This window comes from Equus asinus, chromosome 2 (assembly GCF_041296235.1).
Source record: "Equus asinus isolate D_3611 breed Donkey chromosome 2, EquAss-T2T_v2, whole genome shotgun sequence".
NCBI lineage: Eukaryota > Metazoa > Chordata > Mammalia > Perissodactyla > Equidae > Equus > Equus asinus.
Window position 1 is genome coordinate 117,638,990 of NC_091791.1, and position 24,974 is coordinate 117,663,963.

The 24,974-nt window shown below is 37.8% G+C and overlaps 1 protein-coding gene across 10 annotated transcripts in view; it reads right to left on the minus strand.

The window, feature by feature from the left end:
• Window positions 1-23,793, minus strand: part of UBE3A (ubiquitin protein ligase E3A) — a 95,342-nt gene extending 71,549 nt beyond the window's left edge. For 2 of the 10 annotated variants that reach the window (XM_044763307.2, XM_070496949.1), the window contains exon 1: window positions 22,734-22,872. The gene's annotated coding sequence lies outside the window, so the exon portion shown is untranslated. Of the gene's footprint in view, window positions 1-22,733 lie in introns of all 10 variants that reach the window. The other 8 variants (XM_014844401.3, XM_044763317.2, XM_014844403.3 and 5 more) reach the window with 8 other exon arrangements.
• Between the last annotated feature and the right edge of the window lie 1,181 nt (window positions 23,794-24,974).

Genomic DNA, 24,974 nt, shown 5'->3' on the forward strand with positions numbered 1-24,974 from the left:
TCGATTTAACAAAAGTTTATTTCAATGACCAGATTTAAGAATAAAAACAAAACTCATTTTCTAATAGAAGAAGAATGTCTCTTTCTCCCAAGGGACTTGTTCTACCAGGGATTAACGCATAGAATATTAATTTAAATGTATAAAGTCAGTATAACTCCTTCAAAAAACTTTGACAGTATCTACTAAAACTAGATGTATGCATACCCCATGACTTAAAAATTCCAATCCTTGGGGGTGGCCCCATGGCCGAGTGGTTAAGTTGAGCACTCTGCTGCAGCGGCCCAGGGTTTTGCTGGTTCGGATCCTGGGCGCGGACATGGCACCACTTGACAGGCCACGCTGAAGCAGCATCCCATGTGCCACAGCTAGAAAGACGCACAACTACAATATACAACTATGTAATGGGGGGATTTGGGGAGAAAAAAGCACAAATTAAAAAACAAAAAAAGAGTGGCAACAGTTGTTAGCTCAGGTGCCAATCTTTAAAAAAAAAAAAAATTCCAATCCTAAGTATACATCAAACAGGAATGAGTACATATGTTCACCAGAAGACATTCAACGAAATGTGTAGAGTAGCAATACTCTTAGCAGCCTCAAACCAAAAATGACTACAATGTCCAACAACAGCAGAATGAATAAATTGTGGTATATTCCTAAAAGTGAATATATATAGTACCCATTATAACCAACCAACTACTACAACCAACAATGTGGATAAATATCACAAATAAGTTAAGTGAGAGACACAACTAAATGTGATTGATTCTAACTATATAAAATGTAAAAACAGGCCAATCTGATCTATGCTATTAGAAGTCAGGATAGTGGTTACTCTTGGGGGAAGAGAGGTAGTGACAAAGAGAGCACAAAGGGCATCAGAGGAACTTCTGGTGTTGTTTCTTGATGTAAATGCTGGCTAAACGTGTGCTGAATGTATGAAAGTTCGAGAGGCTATGTGTACATTCGTTAAGTGCACTCTTCTGTATATATATTATATTTCAATCAAAAGTTTATTTTAAAAAACCCAGTATGATATGAGTCTTAGATAAATAGATAAGTGGAACAGAAGTCAGTCCAGAGACAGATCCAAAAGTATGTAACAGTTGCTTCTCGTCAAAAACAAGAAAGCTGGACAATATATACAAAATGGCTGGTTCAGACCCTGGAAAACAGACAGTACAGGACTGTGACCCATGAGAGAACAAACAAATGGAGAGAGCCTTTCAATGCTCAGATTTCTGCCTGGAGGTACTTTCTAACCTGTTGTCAGTGGAGGGAAAACTCAATCAGAGAACAGCAGCCTCGCTGAGGCGAGAAGCAAGAGGTCAGAGTTGTGGAGACTGACAGAGTGCCAGAGATGAGGGGAGCTATGCAGAAAAAAGGCTCCAGAAATCTGTTACTTGGGTGTCCTTAGAGTCTGCTACTGTATACTAAACTGTGCATGAGTACGGTGAAGGATTCCATGAAGCTGGACAAAGAGTGGTGAGCTGAAATAGTCCCACCGCTCACAGAGGACTGGGTGATCCTTAAGTTCCTCCAACCAGAGTGAAAAGAATGTGCTGACACTGGGTACATTTAGGAGAGAACTAAGAAGGGTCATATCTTTATAATAGCTACTAGCCTTAAAGTAAAGCTTTCTCTAGACATACCCTAACATAGCCTTGACAGGATGAAGCTGACTAGCAAGGTACTTAGCTGGCTGCCAAAGTTTAACACTCTAAAAGACAACAAAATCCAGTTACTCAACAATAGACTAATACAGTGCTCAGCATCCAACAAGAAATTACTAAATACGCAAACAGGAAAATATGACCTACAAACAGAAAAACCAATCAATGACCCCTGAAGTGACAGAATTAATGCAGACAGTAATCAAGGACTTTCAAAATAGCTATTACAAATATGCTCAAGGATTCAAAGGAATAGACGAATAAAGAAATGTAAAACATGGAAACAAATCAAATAGAGCTTACAGAAATACAAATTAAGATACATGCAAGTTTTTGACACTGCAGGAGATAAAAAAAAGAACAGGAAAATAGAGGGCAAAGCAAACTGAAGCACTGAGAGACAAAAAGACTAAAAAAAAAAGGTTAATGACCTGAAGACAATAGCGAATGGTCTAATACCTTAAGTGGAGTCCCAGAAAAATAACAGTGTAGGAGAAAGAGAAGTGACTTAAAAAATACAGGGAAGAAATAATACCTGACACTTTTCCAAATTTGCTGAAAACATAAATGTAGAGATTCCCCCCCAAACACAGACAAAAAAACTCAACAAATCCTAAGCAGGACAATCACAAAGAAAACCAGTGGTAAAGAGAAAATCTAAAAAAGGGGCCAGAGGAAAAGAAGTTTAAGTACAGGGGAAGAAAGATAATAACCAGACTTCTCATTAGAAACAAATGCTAAAAGACAAACACGTCAACGTAGAATTATAAACCAAGTGAAAACATCCTTCAAAATACCAAGGCAAACCACCGTACATCTACCAGAATGACTACATCAAAAAGACAGCCCAAAATGTAGACAAGGATGTAGGGCAAAACTGGTACTCTCATACCTTGTTGGTAGAAGCATAAAACAAAACAATCAACTTGGGAAAAGATCTAGCAACGTATTCTAACTATCCTATAACCCAAAAATTGCACTCCTGGGTATTTACCCAAGAGAAAAGAAACCATACATAATCACACAAAAAGACTTTCACACATTGTTTGCTACAGCTTCATTCATAACAACTAGAAAGTGAAAACAGCCCAGGTGTGCCTTAATAGAAGAATGAAGTTATAAACTACTGACACATGCAGTAATATGGATGAATCTCAAAAAGATTATGCCGAGTAAAAGAAACTTACACAAATAAATACCACAAAACTATTTATATGAAATTCTAGAGCAAGCTAAACTAATCTACGTTGAAAGCTGTCAGAATAATGGTTGATTTGGGAGGGTGATGTAGGGGCAGGAACTGACTAGGAACAGTACATGTGGCAGACTGTATTTTCCAAAGATGGCCACCACAATATAACCCATCCCACATGCTCTTCTAACAAGATAACACTGGCATTGTCCATCAGGTGGTAGGGTTTATGTCCTTTCTCCTTGAATTTGAGGGGCCTTTGTTACTTTTTCAATCAAGAGAGTATGGTGAAAGTAGTGCTCTGTGACTTGTAATGCTAGGCCATAAAAATGCCAGGCACGGGGCCGGCCTGGTGGCTCAGAGGTTAGGTGTGCATGTTCTCCTCTGGCAGCCCAGGGTTTGCCGGTTCGGATCCCGGGTGCAGACCTGGCACTGCTTGACAAGCCATGCTGTGGTAGGCGTCTCACATATAAAGTAGAGGAAGATGGGCACGGATGTTAGCTCAGGGCCAGAGCTCCTCAGCAAAAAGAGGAGGATTGGCAGCAGATGTTAGCTCAGGGCTAATCTTCCTCAAAAAAAAAAAAAAAAAAAAAAAAATGCCAGGCACTTCTGCCTTGCTCTCTTGAGACACTCAGTTTTGAAATCTAGCCACAATACAGCAAGGAAGCCAGCCACTTGGCAAGGAAGCCAAACAACCACATACAAAGGCAATATGTAAGTGTTATAGATCAGACCTCCAGCTGAAGTCCTGACAGCCAGCATCAATCTCCAGATGTGTGAGGAAGCCTTCAGATGGATGACTTCAGCCTCCAGTCATCAAATTACCCCAGTCATCAAGCCATTTCAGCTGACATGCTTGAAGCCAAGACAAGGTATCCTTGCCAATCTTTGCCCAAAGTACAGATTGATAAGCAAGATAAATAAGCGCTGAGGTTTAAGGCACTTAAGTGTGGGATGACTTGTTACACAGCAACAGATAACTGGAATACAGTAAATTCAGTTAAACTCAATATATTAAATTCCGTTAATAATACTAAATTACTAAGTTTTAGGTGGCAACACACACGCTGAAGTTAAGGATGAGGTATACTAACAGCTGCAACTTACTATGAAAGGCATCCAAAAAATAAGAAATTAACAGATGGATAAATGGATAGATATGAGACAAAGTAAATATACATTACATCCTACAATTATTTCACATTTATGTAAGTTTGAAAATTTTCCTAATAAAATGTTAAAGAATGAAATGAAAGCATTTCATAACAGCTGAAAGTTTTTCTGACCAGTAGACCTGCAATTTAGAAATTTCTGAATTTTTCAAGTAGAAGGAAAATAACACCAGATAGAAACTTGGGTCCTTGCAAAGGAATCTGCAAAAATCTACATGAAGGAAAAGAAATGAAAATGGTAAGTATGAGCCTGAACACCAAAGAATGTTGCTCTTGGTTTTTAAATTTCTTTACAAAACAACTGACCACTTAAAAAAAAATTACAAATTCTATTGTGGAATTTCTAACTTACTTAGAAGTAAAATGTAGTAAGACTACAACAGCAAAAAGGATGAAGAAGGGTAAATGAATTTATACTCTTCTAGAATTATCACATTACACTCTAAGTAGTATAATATTTTTGAAGGTAGACTGAGATAAACTAGGGTGCATATTGCAAATACTAGTGCGACCACTACCAAAAAATAAAAAGAATAAAGGTATAAGCTAATAGTGGAGATAAAACAGACTTCTAAAAAAAGCTCAACAAATAGTAACTTGGTAGTCTTAAACCCAACCATATTAACAATTACAATAAGTGTAAATGGACTGAACACAAATTAAAAAGCAGAGATCAGAAAAATCAATCAAAAAGCAAGATGCAACTATACACCACCTAAAAGAAAGACATAGTAAATTCAACGACAGATAAGATCAAACAGAGAACAAAAGATATAATATGCAACCATGAATCATAAGAAAGGAGTAGCTATACTAACATCAGACATCAAACGGACTTTAGGACAAGGACCATTACCAGATATCAATATAGACATGTCATAATGATAAAGAATCAATTAATCAAAGACATCTAATAGTTCTAAATGTGAATGTACCTAATAACAGAGCTTCAAAATACATGAAGCAAAAATGGACAGAACTCAAAGAAAAGATAGCAAGTTCACAATTATAGTCAAAGATTTCAACACTTCTCTCTTGGTAATTAATAAGTAACCAAAAAAAAATCAGTAACGATATAGAGGAATACATATATCTATCTAACAAAGGGCTTATATCCCGAAAAGAAAAAGAATGCACAGGGGCCCACCCCATGGCCAAGTGGCTAAGTTTGCACACTCCACTTCAGCGGCCCAGGATTTCACTGGTTCAGATCCTGGGTGCAGACGTGGTACGGCTCATCAAGCCATGCTGAGGTGGCGACTCACATAGCACAACCAGAGGAACCTACAACTAGAATATACAACTATATACTGGGGGGCTTTGGGGAGAAGAAGAAAGGGAAAAATGGCAACAGATGTTAGCTCAGGTGCCAATCTTTAAAAGAAAAAGAAAGAAAAAGCACAAAATATTTGGATACTCTCAAAAGATATACACATGGCCAAAAAAACACATGAAAACTTCTCAACATCATTAATCATCAAGGAAATGTAAATCAAAACCACAATGACATGGCACACCCCAATAGCATGGCAATTGCTAAAAAAACCAGTAATAACAAAATAAGTGTTAGCAAGGATGTGGGGAAATTGGAACAAGGGTTGTTCCAATTTCTGCACTGCTGAAGGGAATGTAAAATGGCACAGCCAGTGCAGAAAATGTTATGTTGGTTCCATAAAAAAATTAAACATAAACCTACCATAATGATCCTTGTATATCCCCAAAAGAACTGAAAGCAGGGACTTGAAGAGATATTACACCCATGTTCATAGCAGCATTATTCACAATACCAAAAGGAGGAAGCAACTTCAGTATTCATCAGTGAATGAACTGTTAAATGAAATGTGGTGTATATATATACACGGAATACTATTCAGCCTTAAAGAGGAAAGAAATACTGGTACATGCAATAACATGGTTGAACCTTGAGGACATTATGCTAAGTGAAATAAACCAGAAGCAAAAGGACAAATATTGTATGATCCCACTTCTATCAGTACCTACCTAGAACAGTCAAATTCATAGAAACAAAGTAAAATAGTGACTGCCAACGGCTGGAGGGAGAGGGAAGATAATGGGTGGTTACTGCTTAATGGGTGCAGAGTTTCAGTGTGGGACGACAAGAAAGTTCCGGAGATGGATAAGCATGATGATTACACAACAATGTGAATGTACTTTATGCCAATGAACTGTACACTTAAAAATGCTTAATATGATAAATTTTATGTTACATATGTTTTCCTACAGTTAAAGAAAAAGAAGCTGCAATGAGATACCACTACACATCCATCAGAATGTCTACAATTTGAGAGTATCAAATGCTGAAGAGGATTTGGAAAAACTGGAACTCTCACACACTGCTGGTGGGAATGCAAAATGGTATAACCATTTGGAAAACAGTTTGTCAGTTCCTTATAAATTCAACATAAACTTACCATGTGATCCAGTAATTCCAATTTAAGGTGTTTACCCTAGAGACATGAAAACATGTTCACAGAAAGACACACATGCAAAGAGTATCTTTATTCACAACAGCCTAAAACTGGAAAAAAATCTAAATGTTCACCAAAAAAATGAAGAAATGTGGTATAGCTATAGTGTATTTAAAGAAAAATTAATGATAAGCACAAAAATGGAGGAATCTCAAACACATGCTAAGCAAATGAAGCCAAACAAAAAAAAGAGTATATGTTGTATGATTCCATTTATACACAATTCTAGAAGAGGCAAAACTAATAAGCAGATCAGTGGTTGCCTGGAGCCAAGAGGGAGGAAGGACTACAAAGGGACATGAAAAAATCTGGGGGGGGGCAGAAGGGGGAGGATACAAATGTTTTATATCTTGACTGTGGTGGTAGTTACAATATATATATGTGTCAAAATACATCAAACTGTACACTTTAAAACGGGTGCGGTTTACTGGATGTAAATTATACTTCAGTAAACTTGATTTTAGTGTTTATGAAAACGTAATACATAAAAAGGTAGCATTTTTAAATGTAGAAAGGATCCTTTACATGGTCTAGAGAATTGGCCACCCAGTGGAAAAAAATAAAAGGTAGCTATTTTCATATCATACCCAAAAATACGCCAAATGCAATTTAGATCTAAACCTAAATCATACCATACCCCAAAATATGCTGAATGTACTCAGGTCTGAAAGTATAAATCTAAAGCTATGAAGTAACCTTATTAAAGGGCTAGAAAAATAATACAAGAGATTATTTTTATATCATCTTTATAAGCATGCTGAAACTCTTAAGCCATAGAAGACAGATGTACCTACATCGAAATTTTAAAATTTCACCTGATTAGATACTAAAAAGTTAAAAGATAAATGATAGATGATGAGACATTTGCAAATTACAATGGATAAGGGATTAAATAATGATCTATAAAAAGTGCCTACAAATTAATAAGGAAAAAAAACACAGAATGTAACAGAAAATGAACCCCCAAATCCCGAAAATTTCACAAAGCTATCTGTAAATATTCAAATATTGAAAAAGATTTTATATATATACAAAATAAATAAAGCAATGAGGTAAATAAGCAGCCCTATATAGCGTGTTGGGAATGAAACCACTTAAAAACATTTTTTAAAGAGTAATTGGAAGTATTTATCAAATTTTTAAGCTGACATAGCCTCATAGTCTAACAACCATATTTGCAGAACTCTACCTAAATAAGTACCATATTTGTAACAGCAAAAATGGAAAGCAACCTAAATGCCACAATAAAAAGTTCCATAATGCATTATTAACTCTGAGTTTCTAGTTCAGTCCTAAAGACTGACAGAAATCGTAAGATTTATACTCTTCCATCTCAAGTTTACTCCAGGACGAATGTTCATTAAGGCCCAATTTCCCATATTTGACATTCGTTTCGTTTGTTTTTTATTTTTCTGTTTTTTTTCCCCAAGCTTATATGGTAAAACTATCTGTAGTTTTGTGGGCATGTGATGTGATGCATAGATTTAATGCAGTAATTAAAAATAAGTATTGAACTCCATTCTCTCAGTTGCTCTGGCCAAAATCTCAGTGTCATCTTTTACTCCTCCCTTTATTTCACACAAACATCTGATCTATTACCAAATCCTATGGGTTACTGTTTGAATATTTATCAATAATTTAATCACTTCTCACCAACCTCATTGGCATTACCCTGTCCAACCCACCCCCACCTCTTATCTATATTACTGTAGCCTACTAACTGCTTTCTTGACTCCGCCTTTGTCCTTTTTCTCAGTCTATGCTCAACATGGCAGCCAGAGAGATCTTGCTAAAACACTGGTCAGACCTTTTCACTCCTCTGCTCAAAAACGTTCAACGGTTTCTCATCTTACTCAAAGGTAAAAGGCAAACTTATTATTATGACCAAATGATCTGTACCAACATTCTCTGACTCTATTTCTCATCATTTAATTTTCTAAACCCACGCTAACAACACCTCACTGTTCCTCAAACTCATCAGGCACTCCCTCACTTCAGGGTTTCCCTGTTCACTACTCTCTGCCTGAAATGCTCTTCCTCCAGATATCCACATGGCTAGCGCTCTCATCTCCTTCAGTTGTTTATTCAAGTTACCACCTCAGTGAGGTTTTCTCCGGCCACCTTAAAATCTGCACTCATCTCCTCCATCTCAAATACTTCATATCTCACTTCCCTTGTTTATTTTTTTCTCCTTAAAAGTGCTATACAACATACAATATATTTACATAACTTGTTTATGATCTCTCTTTCCCTACTAAACATAAATTCCATGAACAGGAGTTTGGGTGGGTTTTATATACTACTGTCTCCACTAGCATCTAGAAAAATGCCTATGACACAATAGGTGCTCAATAAATATTTGCTAAGTGAATGAGGTAGATGTAGTTATGTAGCCATTCACAAGGAAAGATTTCTGTAACATATTAAGAGAGTAAAAGTTGTACAGAACGCAAGTTCAGTACAAAAATCTATAAACAAGCAACGAACAAGCTGAAAATGAAATTAAGAAAACAATTCCATTAGCAACATAAAAAACAATAAAATTCTTAGGAATATATTTCTTTTGAACAAAAGAAGAATAAGACCTATACACTGAAAAGTACAAAACACACAAAAAATTAAAGACCTAAATAAATGAAGTTATCCCATGTTCATGAATCAAAAGACATAATATTGAGGTAGCAATCCTCCTCAAATAGATCTACAGATTCAACACAAACCCTATCAAAATCCCAGCTGCCCTTTTTGCAGATAATGACAAGGTAACTCTAAAAGTCAGACAGAAATTCAAGAAACCCAGAGAGCCAAATAGTCTGGAAAAAGAATGAAGTTTAAATATTCACATTTCCCAATTTCAAAACTTACTAGAAATCTACAATAATCAAGAATGTATTCATAGCTGAAAAACAGACATACAGATCAATGGAAGAGAACAATGGAAGAGAACTCAGAGTTCAGAAATAAATTCTTACATTTATGGTCAATTGATTTTCAATAAGTGTGCCAAGACAATTCAATGGAAAAGAACAGTCTTTCAACAAATGGCGTTGGGGATCTAAATGTAAAAGAATAAAGGTGGGAGCCAGCTCTGATGGCCTAGTGGTTAAAGTTCGGTGCACTGTGCCTCAGCAGCCAGATTCAGTTCCAGGGCACAGAACCACACCACTTGTCTGTCAGTAGCCATACTGTGGTGATGGCTCAAATAAAAGAACTAGAAGGACTTACAACAAGAATATACAACTATGTACTGGGGCTTTGGGAAGGAAACAGAGAGAGAGAGGAAGATTGGCAACAGATGTTAGCTCAGGGTGCATCTTTCCCAGCAGCAAAAAAAAAAGAATAAAGTTGAACCCCTACCTCACACTACACCATATGCAAAAATTAACTCAAAGCAGATGACAGACCCAAATATAAGAGACAAAACTACAAAACTCTTAGAAGAAAACAGGTATAAACCTTTAAGACCTTGAATTACACAATGGTTTCTTAGATACCACCACCAAAGGCAAGAAAAGACAAACAGATAAATCAGACTTCACTCAAATTTTAAATGAGTGCGCTTCAAAGGAAACAACTGTAAAAGTGAAAGACAACCTACAGAATGGGGTAAAATATTTGGGAATCATATCTCCGATAAGGGACTTGTATCCAGAACATATAAAAACTTCTTAGAACCCAACAATAAAAAGAAAAACAACCCAATTTAAAAACAGCAAAGAAAATGAATAGACCTTCTAGAAAGACAGCCAATCAGCATATGAAATGATGCTCATCATCATTAGTCATTAAGCAAAGGTAAAAAAACCCCACAAAGAGATACCCTCACACCCATAAGAATGGCTAAAATAAAAGGGACAAACAACAAGTTTTGGCAAGGAAGTAAAAAAATCAGAAAGAACTCTCATGTATTGCTGGTGGAACTGTAAACTGGTGCAGCCACTTCAGCAGAGTTTGGCAGTTCCTCAAAATGTTAAACATAGTTACCCTATGACCCAGCAGTTTCACTCCTAGGTATATATCCAAGAGATGTGAATATATATGTGCACAGAAAAGCTTGTGTAGGAATGTTCATAGCAATATGATTCATAATAACTAGAAAATGTGAACAATCCAAACAGTTATCAAGTGATGACTGAATAAACAGTATCTGTATAGTCATGCATCGTGACTGGAATACATTCTGAGAAACGCCTCATTAGGGAATTTTGTCTGTGAACATCATAGAGTGTACTTAACACAAACCTAGATGGTATAACCTACTGCACACCTAACCTATATGGTACTAATCTTACTGAACCACCATTGTATATCCAGTCCGTCACTGACCTAAACATCATTATGTGGTGCATGACTGTGCTCACACAATGTAATATTATTCAGCCATAAAAAGGAAGTACTGTTAGACGCTACAACATGTATAAATCTCAAAAATTCTGTGCTAAGAAGCTATACACAAAAAGACACATTTTACAATTCTATTCATATGAAATATCCAGAATAGGCAAATCCATACAGAAAGAAAGTAGATTAGTGGTTCCTACTGGCTGGAAGATGGGAGAAAAGGGAATGACTACTAACAAGTACAGGTCTTTTTGGGATGATGAAAATGTTCTAAAATTAGATAGTGGTGATGGTTGGACAACTGAATATACTAAAACACTCTGAAGTGTATACTTTTAAAGGGTGAATTTTATAGTATGCGAATTATTTCTCAATTAAGTTGGAAACTGTAAAAAACATACAGCATGATTTTTTTAAACTCTCCAAAAAGGGAAAACAGCTACATGTAACTGCACTTACACAGATATATTTATTTGTTTGGTATTTGCCAGGCATTTTTATGTTTTTACACTTAAATTTGACAACTAAGTTCTGAAATGGGCTAAGAAAACTTTCACTCCTTTTCACACTTAAAAATATACATTCATTTATTTATCTTTATTTCCTTACTCTCAAAAACAATTAAATCAACATGCCAACACTTGAAGGGTAGAGAGGCTCTCCGGAAATATAAAAGTGTTAGAGTTCCTGGTTTTATGATTTATGGGAATAATCTAATATTTAAAATTGAGGCTGTGCTGGCAAATCTAGGTTGTATGGTCACACATAGATAGAAGCAGAACTTTGGGATCACAAGCACTGTGCACTGGAAAAGAACTGAATTCTCATTCTAAACTGATCCTTGCCACCCCCGCCCCCTCACAGGGTTCTGTGAAGATTTCCAAAAGTAAACAAGTTATGCTTTTTTACTTACCTGAATACAGAAAGTAGACCCATGATCTGCCAAGATTAAAATGCTATCTTTCCCCCAAAAGATACATGTATTTAAGTAGTGTTTTCTTATGTGGCTTACTAGCAGTGAGAGAATCTTATCTGAGTGCAGATCTTAGGTGTCATCTAGGGAGATCCTTTAGAAATTCCAAATTACCAGAATTATTTCAATTTTCTGGCTTTAATGATAAATCACTTATTCTGGTCAACAAATCTATGATCTGAAAACAGAAGCAAATGTACCATATAGTCCTAATGATTATTTTTGTGAAACTTTCCTCTAGGTTCTTTTCGCACCACATTTGAGTTCAATCTTATACAGTGCCTAAGCTAAAATTAAACCTAGAATTCTGCTAGCTTTCAGTCTGTTATATGCACACAAAAAAAGATGTGTAATGCAATATACTATAAGAATTAAAGGTAGGTTGGTTTTTCTTGAAATAATCATGAACACATTTTCAGGTTTAATTTATTATATTTCATCTGCCTATCAAATGTAGCATCTAAACTCATAAAATTTGATTTAAGGATAACAAAAGACCATTGGCTTCTAATTTAACTTCAAAATGCCTTTAAGAAAATTTACCACATATAATTTTAAGTGAACCAGACTGCATTTGTTAAAAGATAGAAAATTGTTCTAAAGACCACCCATACTGGAAGGACATAAATATTAAACACTGAGGACATTTAATCTTTTATTACTGTCTAGCAAAATACTTCAATGTAGCCTAATTAAAAATTTTCTTTTGAGCAGCTATCAACTGGAGCAATATGTCTAACTGGAAAATAAAAATGCAATTCTAACCAATTGTAAATGAACATTCATTCATGCGGCACTCACAATGCCTGGAACGTGAAAAAAACATGAGATAGCATTTATTTTTCTCATAGAATCTTCAATTAAGGAGTAAAAAAAATTATTTAATTTCAGTTGAGATAAGTACTTACTCAGGAAATGCAGGATTTACTAACAGTATAATACAAGGGAGCCTTACAACCAGTGAATTCAAGGAGATTCTCAAGTAAGGCTTCTCTGGGTAATATTTAGGCTGAGCCCTAAAGGATGGGTAAAATTGTTGCCTGTGTCTCAGGCAGATTGAAATGCAACAGTAAAGCATTTGGCACAAGGAGGATGTTGGATAGCTCAAAAAACTTTAAAAAAAAAGGCCAGTACTGTTAGATGGTTCTGAACAAAGGAGAGTGTGGAGGAAGGCAAGGCTGAGGAGGTGCAGATCAGGTGGGACCTTTTAGGCCAATTAAGGCTTCTGAATTTTATTCTAAAAGCAACAGAAAGCCAGAGAAGAATTTTAAAAATAGAAAGCAGCAAGGCTAGACTTGTATTTTTAAAAGATCACTTGAAAAGACGAGAATTCTTATTTGTTCACAATAATCCAAAAGAATTACAAACATTAAAAATGATCAAGTTCACCCAAGTTGATGGATACAAAATCAATACCAACAACGATCAAATGTTAAAAAAAAAAGGATATTTGAAAAGAAAAGGAAAAAAAAATCAATTATCTAGGAATAAATTTAATCAAGTATGTTTAAAAGGCATCTATGAAAAAAACTGCAAAATATAGAATCAATAAATGGCAAGATAAACCATGTCAATTCTCAAGTTAATTTATACATTCAATGTGATTCCAATTAATATCCCCAAAGGAACTCAATAAACTGGTTTTAAATTATTATGGAACAGTAAAAGTCTAAGAGTCAAGTCAGTTCTGAAAAATCAATAAAAGGGGGGCAGTGACTCTCAGATTTCAAAGCTTAATATAAAGTTATTTGAAATAATGTAGTACTGGTGTTAAAAAAAAAAGACAAAAAAATTAAATGCAATAGAATAAAGGACCTAAAATCAAACCCAAGCATAAGGCAGATGACACAGGTTGACACTCAAAAAAACAAATTAACAGGGAAAGAATTCAATACTTAATGTTGAGACAACTAGCTTTTCATATCAAGGGAAAAAAAAAAGATTCCCAACTCCTTCTCAGATGGACCTAAACACAAAAAAACAAACAAGAACAAAATCCCCTTACCTATTAGCAAACAATACAAGAAGGATTTCTTAAACACAAAAAACACAATCATAAACACAAATCATAAAGGAAAAGACTCATGATTAAGACATCAAAAATTGAGATTCTATATCCCAAAAGAGATACCACAATAAGCAATAAGTAGGATTTTGCATTTTATTCTTATTCTGATAACTTTCCTGGCTGCATTGTAAAGTGAAGGTTGGATAAGATGATCTCCAAGGTCCTTTACAACATAAACAGTCTTTTATTTTCTTTTTAAAACATTCCTTTAATTTATGAATCACTGAAAACAGAAAATAAAATTCATATCTATTTATCCACCACCCAGAATTAATATTCAAAGGAAATGAAAATTAAAATGAGATATTTTAAATCCATCAAATTAGCAAAAAATTTTAAATCTGACAATCCTAAGTATGGGCTAGGACGCTGGAAAAAGATATGCCCATATACTGCTAACGTATATACTGACATAACTATTTTAAGGAATTTAGCAGTTATCTAGTAAAGTGAAAGATATTCACAATCTATTCCCCAGAAATTCCACTTCTGTGAATCTTCCCAAAGAAACAATGGCATAAAGAAACGTGTAAAGGGGTGGCCCAGTGGCGTAGTGGTTAAGTTCGGTGTGCTCCACTTCAGTGGCCCAGGTTCGCAGGTTTGGATCCCAGGCACAGACTTACACCACTCATCAAGCCATGCTGTGGCAGCAACTCACATACAAAACAGAGGAAGATGGGCACAGATGTCAGCTCAGAGCCACTCTTCCTCAAGCAAAAAGAGGAAGATTAGCAAAAGGTGTCAGCTTAGGGTCAATCTTCCTCATCAAAACAACAAAAAAAGAAATGTGTAAAAATGATCATTACAGCATTATTTGTAATAGCAAAAAAGGAAATGACTCAAAATATCCATCACAGACATTTTACATATCCATACAATGGAGTACCATACAGCAGTTAACCTGAATAAACTAGAGCTACATGCATCAACATACATATCCCAAAGAATACTGAGTTAAAAAAAGCAAGCTGACAAAAGATACAGACAACACTTTGTAAAACTCTAAGATACAAAACCCAACACCACAGATATCACTTACAAATACATGTACACAAACACAGTAAAGTATAAACAAGGATATAAAACACAGAACCCTTGGGATAGTTATTAGCTTGGGTAAAGAGAGAGAGTAATAGGACTTGGGGGGAAGGGGTGACGTTGCTACAAGAGGATACTTAAGGCCACGTTTCTCAAAGGATCAAAATTGGCTATAAATTCGTGGTGGTGGGTAAATGAGTTATTTGCTGTATTATTCACTGTATGTTTTAAATATTTTATAATTAAAATATATATATGTATTTTAAAATAAAAAATGAGCATATAATATCCAAACTGAAAATTACCTTGGATATCATCTATCCAACCTACTTACTTTATAAAAGAACTAAGGAAAGATATCAGAATAAGAATATAAAATAAGTAGTATTGTAGTCATGGTGATTTTAAACACATACTAGGTGTTTAAAATAGCACTTAGGGGAATTAGATCTTGATCACTTGAGAGAACCTTGGTAGGCTACGTGATCAGTCCCAAATTTTCAAAATCTGGTGTCAGCTAGAAGTATGGAGAACACACACACACATATACCCCTCCTAGGAATGCCTTGTCAAATACAGGGACAGGCAGTAAAGTGGGACTATAGTAGGTCTTTGGCCCACTGTCTAGGCTGACTCCTAGTTCTATTTCTACTTAAAATTACTTAAAATCCTGAAGCCTAGAGGATTGTTCCTGATCATATTTAGTTCATTAGCCCACAGCAGATATCTAAAAGTAGTCCTGAACTAACTAGAAAGTAGTTCATTCATCTAGCACTCATAACTACCTAAAACTGCACACATGAAAAAAACATGAGACAGACAGCAAATGTTTACTGTTCTCACAGAATCTTCAATCCAGGAGTAAAGAAATTAATCTCAGTTGAGATTCATCTATGTTTTAAGTTCACCCTTCTTACATCTAGCCCAAAGATGGAAGAGGAATTTTGGGGGGAGAGAGTACCCTGACTCCCAACTGAGTTAAATGAGACCATAAGATCTTACTTTCTCATTTTAAAGATAATCTGAAATACAGTACACTGGGCAATGATTAAACAAAGAAATATACAATATGATTTAAAATGCAGAAATGTAGTTTTATGTACGTAAAAGACTAAAGTTAGCTCAGTTTTTCCAATATATTATACTTAAGTGTTCTCATTTCAACACTGTAGTCAACTTTTAAGAAGCACTTCCATTCTGTCAAGTACAGTATATCTCCACCTTAGCTACCAAACTTTATCCATTTAATTTTCTATTTTCCCTCTCTGTTCTTTAAATGTATTTAATATGTGTCCTAGTCCATTCGGGCTGCTGTAACAAAATACCACAGACTGGGTGGCTTATAAATAATAGGAATTTATCTCTCACAGTCCTGGAGTCTAAGTCGTCCAAGATCAAGGCTCCAGCAGATTCCATGTCTGGTGAGAACCAGCATCTTGGTTCACAGACAGCTGTCTTCTGGCTGGATCCTCACTTGGCAGAAGAGGCAAGGAAGCTCTCTGTAGTCTTTATAAGGGCACTAATCTCATTCATGAGGGCTCCGCTCCCATGACCTAATCACTTCCCCAAAGGCCCCATCTCCTAATATCATCACACTGGGGGTTAGGATTTCAACATACGAATTTTGGGGGGAATATAAATATTCAGTCTACAGCAACATGTTATGGACATAGCAAATGTGCAAGTGAATAAGAATAAAGCAGCTTAAGTAATTAGAGAAACTTCGTTTCTTAGAAGCTCTAAATGTGGGTTATCTGAAACAGCACAGTTTCTATCACCAACAATGTAATATACCCATTGTCTGTTCCCTTTAGAAAACCGGAAAAGAAAAATATTACCCAATTAATCTTTGTGTGAAATAGGATTTATCAATTAGTATACATCACATACAATAGGTGCTCAAAAACATGTATTTTTTTAATTCCTTAAACAAAAACTAAATATCTAGCAAAGGTCAGTATTTAATATCCTTATTGATGTCACACTGTAAGGTTATCAATATGGGCACATACACACACAGAAGCACAATAAATAGAATTCCTAAGAAAAAAGTACTAAGATAATTAATAAATTGGAAATAACCCGTATTTCTCCCTATGAGCTATTAGCTCTATATAGAAAACACTGTCAGGTATTTCAGCCTTTTCCTTCCAAAGAGCAGAATTATGCTTTACATCTGATAAGAGGAAAGCATCTGTTGGCAGTATGAAGAAATTCTTGTAGTGGTATCTGCAGTGCTAGAGCTATCATCTGAGAAGAAAATAAAGAATATCAGCTTTAGAGAGGGAGCTAGAGTGCAATGCAATGACAATTTCATTTGTCCATAACTGAATGGTACATACACGATTGTTACAGTATCCTCTGTATTGTCTATTTATTTGGAAGGAATTCAGAATTTACTCTGCATCACAAAGAATATAAAGATATATGAGTTAGAACAATAGCTACAGTCCACAAGGGTAATTCTAAGACTACCTTCTCACATTCAAGAGGAATGCTGCTGAGGTAGAAGTCTATTAGAAGCTTAAAATGGCTAAGCCATTCCTTTTGATACAGAGACAGAAGTCATCAAACGAAAAGAATATGTGTGGAAGTACAGCACTGGTAACATCTTCATTCAGCCCCCAGCTACGTAATTTATGTGCAGCACTACTTGTCTCAAATGTGAAAAGGAACATCTTGAGTTACTGAAAGAATAGACAATGGGCACACATTAAGAACTAAAAAAGAGCCACAAGCCTGCATACCACAGAGACAGGTCAAAAAATTTGCTGATGTTTTATTTCTGTCAACATAAAGGGATCTATGCTTGACTAACCTCAAATGATCCCAAAGGGTACAGAAGATCAACTTCTGGAACACACTGAGCTGTTTAGAGTCACCACATTAGACTCCACACTGGTCAGCCAAGAGTTTCATTTAAGGAAGATTTTATCCTACTTGTATAGTAAGTGTTCAGGGCTCATACACTACCTCCATGCTTTTATTTGCAGCACAGATGCTGACTCTTAACTAATAAAGTCTTACACAGGACTCTCTTCTAACTATGATCCACATGTGATGTTTATATGAGATTTCAGCAGATTTCCTAGAATTGAACTTCTGGAATGATACTATCTAGTAAGGTTCTGTATACTGATACTATCTAGTAAGGTCTCCAAAACCTCTTTTCAGGTCAACCTAATGATTCACTTGCCATTTACCAAATTAACAGGAGAGGTCAAAAATAAAGCAAATTATTACAGAAGGGATTTGACTTTGGATTAATAATATTGAATAATGCATTATCAACTATTAAGAACAATTATTTATTTCAAATGTAGTTACCAAATTTAAAATAAATTCACACACTAAATATTTCCTGAAATAATATTTCTATGAAAAGGTTAAAAATGTTAATAGAGAAAAGCAGGAAAATATACCAAGGTTCCAATCACCTGACGATCACTAATCAGTTTGTTTTCTTGGGCAAGTCATTAAATCAGTTATAAGGTCACTTTATAGAATATTAATCCACTTTTTCAAGAACGATCACATTCGAAAAACATAATTCTCTGAAAGAGACAAAGCAAGTATCACCTTCATTTGACAGAAGGAACAGAACAAAGGTTTAGAGCGCTAAAGGACCTGCTCATGACCAGCTAGGAAGCTAGAGAGGAAGGATGAATCCATGATCTTCTGACAACAAAGGCAGTGCTTCTTCCTCCACATCAACAGTTCTCAGTGGCTTTTGTTCACTGAACCTGTTGAGACTCTGAAGCACTTAAAATTTTACAAATAATTTTAAAAGTTCACAGTCACAAAGCTTAGAATCAAACAACAATAACTTCCAACTAAATCCCATGTGCCAAGGTAAGTATTCCCAAGATAAAAAAAGAATAGCTTGCTTTCATTCTCAAATAGGCCTTATACTTAATAACCTTCTTTTTGACTTACTACCCATAACGGTATTTACTTCTTAAAAATAACTTAGATCAAAGCACTATAAGTGACATTTCTGAGATTAAATGAAAATGAAAGCTAGCAAAAAAATTTATTATGTATTTATTTATGTATTTTAATTATTGAGGTCGCAGAGGTTTATAACACTGTGTAAATTTCAGGCATACATATCTGATAAAGAGTTAACTTCCAAAACATATAAAGAACTCATACAACTCAACAACAACAAAAATACGATCAAAAAATGGGCAGAGGATACAAAGAGACATTTTTCCAAAGAAGATATACAGATGGCCAACAGGCATGGGAAAAAATGTTCAACATCACTAATTATTAGGGAAATGCAGATCTAAACTACAATGAGATATTATGTATTTATTAATAAGTCATTTCATTAAAAAAACATTTATATAGGATCCTTAAGTGTTTCAAACATCTCATGTTTTGGACATAGGATATAAGTTTGTATATTAACACTATTTCCATTAACTGTAACTTTACTGTATTTCTTTTATTAGAAGAAAAAGCCCCATTTCCTACACTAACTGCTATGGTCAAAAAAGGTCCCTTCATGGCATCTTATGAAGGTTGCCTTCAATGAACAATGTAGAAAATACACATCTCCAAAAAGGTGGGCAGGTAATCACAAAGCAAAGTAACTACTCCTCCCAACAGGACGGACAGGAACTACGTCTTTGTGTGCAAAGAGTCCTGAACTAGGTGTCTTTAAGAAAACCATTTTAAAGCTTTGCATTTCAATTTCCTCATGTGTAAAATGAACGGAGTAACTGACCTCAAGGATAGTCCTACTCAGGTTTAAAACTTCTATGAATCTATAACCAGAAGATAGAATCATAGTCACACCAGAAAAATAGAGTACTTACAGGCAACTGCCAAGGTAAATTTATTTTTTTATTTTACTTAGACACACACACTCTCTCTCTCTCTCTCTCTCTAAAACACTATGTGCCAGATGCTGGGTAGCGGACTGGGACCAAGACAGGAAGATATGAAGTATCTGGCACGTGCCACTTGTAAAAAGAAAGGGGTAAAACAATATTCTTTAGAATAGCAGCTACAGGCGGGAGGTGTTGTGCCCACAGAACTGCCCTAAGATTGAAAGGGCATGGGAGAAGGAGACTCTGTTATGTGATGGTGTTTCACAAAATAATGGAGTTATGTGGAGAAAAGTCACTAGCCTCTAAGCTTCCAAAAGACAGAGACATGATTCTTGTCTTTGTAGCCCCTATACCTAGCTCAGCTCATAGTAGCCACAGTATGTACCTAATAAATGTTAGTTGACCATTTATCGATTTACTGATAACTAATTCATCCATACTCTGGTAACATACTCTGTGGTAAACACTTGGAGTCTTTGACCTTAAAGACCGAGTTCACAGCTAGTGAGAAAGAAAACAATGTCAAGGATAATATGCTATAGTCCACTGTATCTAAAGTGCTTTGAGACCATTCAAAAAAACTGGGTGGGAAGACTTCAAAGGATAATACTTATTAAGCGCCTATGTGTTAGGCATTTTACATACTTTAATCCTCACAACAACTGTGAGTGAGTTTCACCTTCCCATTTTACAGATGACAAAACTGCAGCTCAACAAGATTAAGCAACTTGCCAAGGGTCCAACAAGTAAGGTAAGGCCAGAATTAAACAAAGCTATGTCTACTATACATACCATAATGTCTTTAATTTTTATATTTTATCTTTACATTCGCAGTCAGGGGAAGAGTGGGGACTGCCAAATCACCCAAAACTCTGTTGTCCTGAATCATCATGAAAAGAGCATCTAAGACCTTATCCAAGTATTTTTATTCGAAAAACCACTTATGAAAAAGTATTCACTCATAAAAATCAGAAAACTGATTTTTTAACAGCCACATAAACAATGTTTCTACATTTTGACCTACAGAAGAATAGATCCAAACAAAACCGTGCAACATGACTGAAGAACATAACCAGTAAGCATTTAAGAAAACAGACACTTGTAAATATCATTTCAAGTGCTTGGGTTGAAAAATTTAGGTATGATGCATAGATTTGGATTATTCCACTGACTGCATATTGAGAGAAACAGCAAATTCTTCCAGATTGTTTTTTGAGGGGAGAGAGGTCACTTAGAAATGATATAAAGTTTAATAAATACAACTGATTAAATGTTGCAAGTCAAAGACACTATAGGTACCCAAAAAACTTTAAGTGGACTGGACAAGTGGGATGAGAATGTGTTCCTTACACTTGTGACTACTAAGTGCCCTTATTTAAGATTCCACCCCCGCCCCCCCCCCCCCCCCCCCCCCCCCCCCCGAGAAAGACCAGCCCTGAGCCAACATCCGCTGCCAATCCTCCTCATTTTGCTGAGGAAGACTGGCCCTGAGCTAACATCTGTGGCCATCTTCCTCTATCTTATATGGGGGAGGCCTGGTACAGCATGGCTTGATAAGCAGTGCATAGGTCCGTGCCTGGGATCCAAACTGGCGAACCCCCTGGCCACCAAAGCAGAGCACGCAAACTTAACCACTGCACTACTGGGCGGGCCCCAAGAAGATATTTTTTAAGTCAAGAAAAAAAGTGTAGGATTCAAGAGAGATAAAATAAAAGCAGCTTACAAAACCTCTGAAAAGGAATCAAAACACTCAATTTGCATCTCTGTGTAAACCCCTGAGGAACCAAGTAACGTCCACAGGATGGTGTACAAACTACTAAGCACACTAATGCTGGTTAACAAATATTGACACAGTAAAACTTTCTTACTTCACATTCTAATTTTGTAAATAGAGAGTCATTATTTCTTGAAGCTATTCTTGTTTTTGTTTTGTCAGGATTATTACTGTCTTTAAAGGGCTTCAGGTCATCTTTCGGGATTAGCACCATCATTAATACTGTATTCATTACATTAAAAATATGGTAAGTAACTCAGATTTTAAAGCAGGATCTAATTCCAAAGTGATTTCCACTAAACATACCAGGACAAGGCTTGCTTTTTATCTTCCTAAATTCTAACCTTTCTACGTGGCTTACAAAATAATCTAAGTAAGGGGACTTACTAGTCATAGGTATGAGATAAACACTTCTCAATTCATTCAACAAGATTTATTGCGTATCCACAGTCTTTGACACCTAACTTTTTAACAGTTGTACTGCTAAACTTTAGGTCATTTTCATTTGAAGGCCCCTACTCCTCCTCAAAAAAAATTTTGGAATAATGTGCGGCTTCCCTCTATATTGCAACCAGTGGAATGATTCAAAATTATGGGTCATATCCATATTCCTTCACGACTGATAGAGGCTAACTTCGGACTGCAAATCTCATATGCTATTACGTAGGTTGCATTTGCAACTGCACCCTAGCCACTTAATAAACACAAGTCCTAAACACAAGTCCAAATAGACTTTGTAATGTTTCTATTTTAGCACGCTCATAGGACATTTTAAAAAATTCAGACATTAAATTATCTTTCGAGGATTCTAAGCTTAATCAAACAGCGTCCATATTAAAATTATTTTTAACAATATTATGGACTAAAGCATTCGCCACATTCAAATTCTGACTTTACCAACAAAAACCTCCACACCATGACAAGGAAAGAGTCCTTTTCATTTTCTCAACTGAAAAAGAAAAAAAAAAAACAGGCCAACTGTTTGCAGGTTTGCATTTAACAGTCTCTGGCAAACTCACTAGCTCACGTTTAATTTCAGAATCCTGATGAGTAATCTGTGAACACAACCCTTAGGTCTGATTTCCCACTTCATCCGCACCCCCCACCCCCGCCGCCCCACCAGTCCACTTCCCAAACCCCAACCCACCAAAGCCCACGTCTATATATTTCTTTACCAAGAAGGCCAAAACCTGGAAAACACCGAGAAAGAGCTCCCCTAGGAAGTAAAAAGCCAGCCCGAGGCTCAGGCCGGCTCCGCGAGCCCCACTCCAAGGAGGGGCCACTCTCGACGCCCCGCACGCCCCGCCCCGCTCTGGGCCCGCTCGGTCCCCTTGGGCGACAAAACCCTCCCTCCGGCGCTCTGCCAGGACTGACAGTTACGGCAGCAGCAGGCGCTGCTACCAGAGGCCTACTTCTGGCACCGGCCCCTCCAGACCACGCGCCCCAAACACTAGCCCCGACGGGGGTGGGGGTGTCCCTACCCTAGCCGAGCCAGCCCCGAAGGGTGGCCTGAGCAACAGAGGAGACTAAAGAAGGCGCCGCTCGGCCTCCCCGCCCAGGCCCCGTCCTCGGCCGCACTGACCTGTGGTCGCCCCCGCGCCTGGGCTGCGGCCCTCGCAGCAGCGGCCGCCTCACTGGTCGTCGTCGTCCTCGCCTGCCGCCTCCGCCCGCCACCGCCTCGTTCCCTGTCGCTGCCGCCACCGCCCGGGCTCATGCGGGACCCGCGCTTCCTTCTCCGGAGACCAAGGCCGGGAAAGAGGGCGTCGGGGCCGCTGAAAACCCCGCGCTCTCGCCAGCTGCCGCCGCGCCGCTGCCTATCCACACTGGGGACTCCGGGGCCAGCCTGGCCGGGGGAGGCTACGAGCCGCTCCGAGCACAACCCCGAGGAGGAGCCGAGGGAGGCGCGCCGCCCGCGCCGTGAGCGCCGGGTCGGCAGAGGTGAAGCGCAAGTCGGCGGCGGCGGGGGCGGCGGATGGCTACGTAGCGGCGGGGTGCGCGAGTGAGAGGAGGGCGGTCTGTCGTGGTTTTGGCGAAGGGGATTCAGACTCTGTCGTCTCCTGCAGTCACCCCGAGCCCAGCACCACCATCTTGGGAAAAACGCGGATCTCGCGGCCGCAGCGCAAGCCGGGAGGACTGGCTGGGCGGGCCGAGTATCCCAGCAGGCAGCGCGCGTCGCCCGGCCAGGCTAGGGCTCCAGGCCAGGACGCAGGGACGCGGGGAGGTGCCGGGGCGCGCGCGGGATGGCGCAGAGCTCTGCCCCGCCCTCCTTCGCCGGCTCCGCCCCCCTCCTGCTTGCCGTCGTCGCCAGCGCAGGGGCCGTTGGGAAGGGGAAGTGGCTCGCCGTTCCTCGGAATCTCCTCAGGCTCGGTCGCCATTTTGAGGCTGAACAGCGTGGGCTGTTCCTGCTTTGAACCACTGGTGTTTGTGGCCCTACAGAATGAACGGGGTCCGCTCCGGAAACCCCGTAGAGGCCCTAGGAATGTTGGAGATCTTCCTGGTCTACCCAACGGAGGAACGTGCCGGAATTTGGACGCTCGGGATTTTGTGGGGGGAGGAATCGGTCCGAAAGTCGCCGAGGGGGCTTTGATAGCCCGCAGTCCCCGCGGCGGGGCGGAAGCCTCCGGATATTAGGTCTCCAACCCCTTTGTTCGTCGGGCTGCTTTTGTAAGCACTGTAGAGATAGGCCGAGAGAGCGGGCCAGCTTTCAGAGGACCAAGGTCATCTGTTTAGGCCTCTTGCCAACACTTGATGTATCACTGGTTTACAAGAAGGTAAAAGCCCTTGTCCAGCAGGTTTGACCTTTGGTAGGTTGCCGATACAGAGAAAGTGGCCTCTTGGTTGACCCCAGCTGGACAGAGGCTGATTTTGGTCCGCTTGACGACTGAACTGAACCCATTTAAACCCATGCGTCTTCATATTTAGTACAAAGGTCACCCTTTTTTTTTTAAAAGGTTTTTTTATGGCTCCGCAACACTTAATAGCAAAGTATAATGGAATCACTAACAATTCATAGTCTTAACGGGTTGCAACTTTGCCGATCCCATTCATTTAGTATTCAAACTTTTTATATCAACACTTGTACATAGCAGTGTATTTAGCTGTCATTCTTAGAACATCTTTTTTACGTAGTCAGGGAAATATATATACACTGCTTCCCAACAATAACTAACTATAAAAAATTTTACCAACTATAAAAAATAAGCTAGTGGAATTTAAATTATTCTAGGACAACTCATGACAAATGACAGTATTAAATCATGTCCAATTTTAACTCAGTTCCTTATTTTTTTATTTCTCCCGTTGCAGATTTTCATTTAGAAACTATTTGCAATTCTATTGTATGGAATAGACTAGTTAAAATCATGGTCTCTTAAGGAATTATCTTTGCATATTATCAGAATAGGCAAATGAGAATG